Below are 5,895 nucleotides of genomic sequence, written 5' to 3' on the forward strand. Positions count from 1 at the left end.
TGAATCGTTTGCCTTCGAATGTACTTGCTATCGACAATTGTTCAATTTTCCAAGCATCACTAATGGCCGGAAACAGATAATCATGTTGGTATTTGTAGTACTGCGTTTTTTTAAATGAAATGGAGTCCCACAAACTGAAAGAAAGACTTTAACTTTCTAAAACTGGAGCCACTAAAAAGTGATGCAGCTGCACACAGTAGATTGCCTGCTGGCAGTTTCCCCAGCATCGGTTGTGCAGACCATGAGAACGTATGATGTAATCTACAGGCGGCATGTATTGTGACGTAACTGCCTTATTTTTGACGAGTCACATGAATCAATGGCTTCCCACATACTTTCCCTCTGACGGAATGCCCACATTTTAGCATACTTATAATATCCATCAAACAACTGTCGAATACTATGTATTTGCCCTCTTTCATTAGACTGTCATCCTGTGTCAAAGTTGTTTCAGCCTGTGACCAGGCCATTTCACCACATTTGAAAGAAATATTGATGCTATCAAGTTCTGATGCATCGGTGAATGCTGCTGCTGGTTCATTCTCTGTCATTTCAACATCTGTTACCTCAACATTGATGGGAGAACACAACAATGTCGACAGCATTTTTGGTGGCAATTTTTTGGCGGGTGTAGATTGTGTGAATTGATCTGCGACTACTTCAGAGCTATCTTCAATAGATCCAGTATCATGTTGTTGCGGTGGTGCGGTCGCACTGTAGCAATGGTCCAATACAACTTTACAGGATTCTCTGGACACATTCATTTCATTTTATGTACATTTGACATGAGCATCCCGAGTCTCAACATGCCGCGTCTGAATTAATAGTTCCTCCATAGCCTCCACAGTGTAAATGGTCTGGCAAGCAACATCTCTCATTCGCTTCACTGCCTGTGTATGTATAGTTCGTAGACCCACGGGTAACTAGAGGACAGATTGGAAAAGGGATGTTCAGTTTAAACACAAGATAAAGTATAGCACAATTGACTTGAAAAAAACATAAAATAGTCCCCAGCACAAAAAAATTTCTAAAGTTATGAACTGTTTGTAACTAACCTTATTTTTGTTTCTTTTCTTTGCAACTTTTTTGACTCGACCTTCAACATCTGCACGCTGTTGCTCCGATACGTATCCGCATGTCTCCCCTTCCTCTTGCGCTGCAATGACTATATTTTCTATTTTCTGTATCCGCATAGACAGCACGGAATGAGGCTCCATCAACTCCCTGAAACATAGTATTATCATTACTGTGTATCAAAATATTGTTAGCATAAAACACACGTGATGACGAACACACATGTACATCTCAATAGCCAAACATGATTTAAACATTGTGTGGAACAATCATACGACAAGTATTCGAGCTCTGATGACCTAGTTCGATGGAGCTGTCAGTATCCATCCCTCTGGCTCTACATGGACTGCCACGAATGATTGTATGGAAGAGGAGGCATCAGCAACTCCCTGAAACACAGTACTTGCGTTAGTATGGTTTTCAATATTCTAAACATAACACACACTTGGGGTCGACGGCACAGGTACATATAAAGAGATAACCACAAATGTTGCATTGTCTAAAAGAATCAAGGAATATTTAAATATGATCAGATTTAATCAACTTATTTCTCCGATTTCTTTACATCTGCATCATCTAAATGGGATCTTGTGATTGTAGTGGAAGCTCCATCGTCTCCCTAAAACACAGTACTTGCGTTAATAGGGAAGAAGGTATAGCAAATGGAATCACGTAATATGATCACACTCGATGGAGCTGTCAGTATCCATACCTCGTGCTGCTGAAGAATATCTAGGGCTGTTGTCAATGTGGTGCGAACTTCCGAAAGCTGTTGCGCCGATTCGTATCCGCATGGTCCCGCTTCCACCGGAATTACTTGAATGTCAGGCTCCGCATCAAGTGCGTGGGTTGACGATTCAACAACTGCCTGAAACATAGTATTTGCATTAGTAAGGATTACAATATTGAAAACACAACACACGCTTGTGGTCGATCACACAGGTACATATCAACGGCTAACCACGAATGAAACATGGTGTAGAACAATCAAACGACAAGTGTTCCAGTCCTGATGATCACGGTCGATTGAGCTGTCAGTATCCATCCCTCTGGCTCTACATGGACTGCCACGAATGATTGTATGGAAGAGGAGGCATCAGCAACTCCCTGAAACACAGTACTTGCGTTAATAGGGAAGAAGGTATAGCAAATGGAATCACGTAATATGATCACACTCGATGGAGCTGTCAGTATCCATCCCTCTGGCTCTGCATGGACTGCCACGAATGATTTGTTTGTTTGTTTGTTTGTTTTATTTATTTGTAGAGCGCTCCGGACCCGTGGGTAGAAGGGCGCTTAGGAAGGCGGTTACAGGCATAACATATACATTACATTTACAAAGTACAATAATTACAAAGCAAGGGTTTACATACAACAATTTACATATAATACAAGTATGGTTGCGGCTGCTAGCTTATTAGAGGTGGGGGTAAATGCTACTCATTGTTCAGTAACCAGCCAATAACAAGTTTCCTAAAGATCGGGAAGGATTCCGTGGTTTTAATTATGAGTGGTAGGGTGTTCCAAAGTTGGGAGGCTAGCACAGTGAAGCTAGTGCCTCCTGCTCTTTTTAAGGCAAATCTGGGCACTAACAGGCATAAGGAGTTGGAAGATCTAGTGGTTCTAGATGTAGGTTTTAAGGTGAATTTGTTGGAGAGGTACGGTGGGGCTAAATTGTTTAAGGCCTTGTACGTGAGGCAGATAGTTTTGAGGTCAATTTTTTGCTGTATGGAGAGCCATTTGCACGCTTTCCTGGTTGTGGAGATGTGCTCACGCCTTGGGCTGTTAAGTGCTGCACGTAGAGCATTGTTCTGGAGAACCTGGAGTTTGTTAGTTACGGTTTGGTTGGCTCCAAGGTACAAGCTGTTGCAATAGTCTAGTTTGGATTGAATGAGTGCTCTGGCCAGAGTGAGGCAGCTGTCGGGGGATAGAAAGGGTCTGCTAGCCCTGATTAGTTTACCCGTATAGGCAGTGGCCGAGGCGGTTGAGTTGATTTGTTTGACGAGGTTGGTGTTGGCATCAAGGTGGAAGCCTAAGGTTTTCACACTTTTAGCAATAGGGATGGTGTTACCGTCTATGATAATGTTCTTGTAGCTGGGACTGAGTTTGGACAGGTTATTGGGAGAGCCGACCAGAAGAAGCTCCGTCTTCTCATCATTCAGGCAGAGGCCGTGGGTGGCCATCCATGCCTGAATGATGGAGAAGATTTCGTTGATCCGGATGACGTCCGCATTGTAGTTGCCTGAGATGGTGAGGAGAATCTGGGTGTCATCTGCGTAGTTGGTGTAGGTGACACCCAGATGGTCCAATATGTCAAATAGAGGCTTTGTAAATATATTATACAAGGTGGGGGAGACACAGGAGCCTTGTGGGACTCCGCAGGTGATGGGGATCGGGTCAGCAGCAGCTGTGGTGGAGAAAACTCGCATGGTTCTATTTGCTAGGAAGGATTGTATCCATGCAGAGGCAGAGGAGGAGAAGTGGGCTGCGATAGATAGGTGGTTGCATAGTATTTCGTGGTCGACTAAGTCGAAGGCCGCTGAGAGATCTAAGAGAAGTAGGATTGCTGCATTGCCTTTGTCTTTGATTTCATCAATCTGACTTTTGAGGTCAACCAGAGCGGTTTCAGTTCCATGTTGAGGTCTGAAGCCAGATTGACGCATACCTAGCAGTTGGTTAGATTCCAGGTACTCCTGAATCTGGATATAGGCGACTCTGTCCAAGATTTTTAACAGAAAAGGGACAGTGGTGATTGGTCTATAATTAGTTGGTATGGCTGGGTCTAGGGATTGTTTTTTTAGGAGAGGGAGTACCCAGGATTGTTTTAGGTTGTTGGGGACAGAATTGTTTTCGAATGAGAGGTTGATTAGCTTGGTGATAAAAGGGGAGAGGTCTCTGGCAGCGTCTTTTATTATTTGGGCAGGGCAGCTGTCCCCTTTGCAATTAGAGGGTTTTAGGGAAGTAATGATTTTTTGGACTTCCAGGATAGTCACTTTCTTAAAGGAGAAGTCTATGTTGGCTTTGTTGGGTGTAGGTGGGCTTAAACTGGGGTTGGTGGTTTTGTTGCTGAGGAGTTGTTGACGTTTGTTCTCAATTTTGGTCTGGAGCCCTGTGATTTTATTGTTGAGGGCATTCTGGATGCTGGTGCACCAGGGTTTATCTTTTGAGCAGTTGTCTGGAGGGGGATTGGGGTTTTCTAGCTCCTTTAGAATTTTAAATAATTCTTTGGTGGAGGAGCCTGCCTGGTCAATCCTGACGTTATAGGCATCTTTTTTGGTACGAATTATCTCGCTTTTGTATAGCGTGGAGATGTTTTTGAGATTGGATTTGTTTTCAGGTGATGGGTTGGTTTTCCATAGTAGTTCTAGTTTAGCTTTCTTCTTCCTGAGTAGTTTGAGTTTGGGAGTGTACCACGAGTTCAGGTGGTTAATTGGTTTGCTTTTGCGTAGTTTCAAAGGGGCAATGGTATCAATGGCGGTAGCCATGGAATTGTTGAAGGTGTCAACTAGTAGGTTAAGGTCAGCCTTGTCCGGTAGAGCGTTAAGGGTGGGTAGGACCAGAGGTAGTAAGGCTTCGGGGGTAATGTTACGCTTATTTCTGGTTGGGCAGGCTGGAGCCAGGGAGCGTTTCTTAGGCGTGGCCCGGTTGGTGTGAATTTCAAGTGGGATAAGGTAGTGATCTGTCCATGTAAGAGGTTGGGGGGCCTTGCAGGTGGTGTTGCAATTAAGAGTTGCTACCCAGTCGAGAATTCTGCCTTTCTGGTGGGTCGGAGAGATACTAAGTTGGGCGAAACCGTGCTCAGTGAGGGCGTTTGCTAAGGATGCGGCTGTTGCGTCCTTGGGGTCGTCATATCCCAGATTGAAGTCGCCGAGGATGATAGTTTGTGCTAATGGCTTGGAATTTTCAGTGATGAGCGCTGTAATGTCTTCTTCAAAAGTTCCTGGAGGGCCTGGGGGTCTGTATATAAGGTGTAGTGTGATTGTATGGAAGAGGAGGCATCAGCAACTCCCTGAAACACAGTACTTGCGTTAGTATGGTTTTCAATATTGTAAACATAACACACACTTGGGGTCGACGGCACAGGTACATATAAAGAGATAACCACAAATGTTGTATTGTCTAAAAGAATCAAGGAATATTTAAATATGATCAGATTTAATCAACCTATTTCTCCGATTTCTTTACATCTGCATCATCTAAATGGGATCTTGTGATTGTAGTGGAAGCTCCATCCAGCTCCCTAAAACACAGTACTTGCGTTAATAGGGAAGAAGGTATATCAAATGGAATCACGTTATATGATCACACTCGATGGAGCTGTCAGTATCCATACCTCGTGCTGCTGAAGAATATCTAGGGCTGTTGTCAATGTGGTGCGCACTTCCGAAAGCTGTTGCGCCGATTCGTATCCGCATGGTCCCGCTTCCACCGGAATTACTTGAATGTCAGGCTCCGCATCAAGTGCGTGGGTTGACGATTCAACAACTGCCTGAAACATAGTATTTGCATTAGTAAGGATTACAATATTGAAAACACAAAACACGCTTGTGGTCGACCACACAGGTACATATCAACGGCTAACCACGAATGAAACATGGTGTAGAACAATCAAACGACAAGTGTTCCAGTCCTGATGATCACGGTCGATTGAGCTGTCAGTATCCATACCTCGTGCTGCTGAAGAACATCTAGGGCTGTTGTCAATGTGGTGGACGCTTCAGCATCTCCCTGAAAGACAGTACTTGCATTAGTATGGATAACACTAATTATAACTGAAATTCTAACTGAAAACAAACACCAGGGGACGACAACTAAGGTGTA

The sequence above is a fragment of the Ambystoma mexicanum genome, chromosome 7p (genome assembly GCF_040938575.1).
Source record: "Ambystoma mexicanum isolate Mex_15411 chromosome 7p, UKY_AmexF1_1, whole genome shotgun sequence".
In the NCBI taxonomy this organism is placed as follows: domain Eukaryota; kingdom Metazoa; phylum Chordata; class Amphibia; order Caudata; family Ambystomatidae; genus Ambystoma; species Ambystoma mexicanum.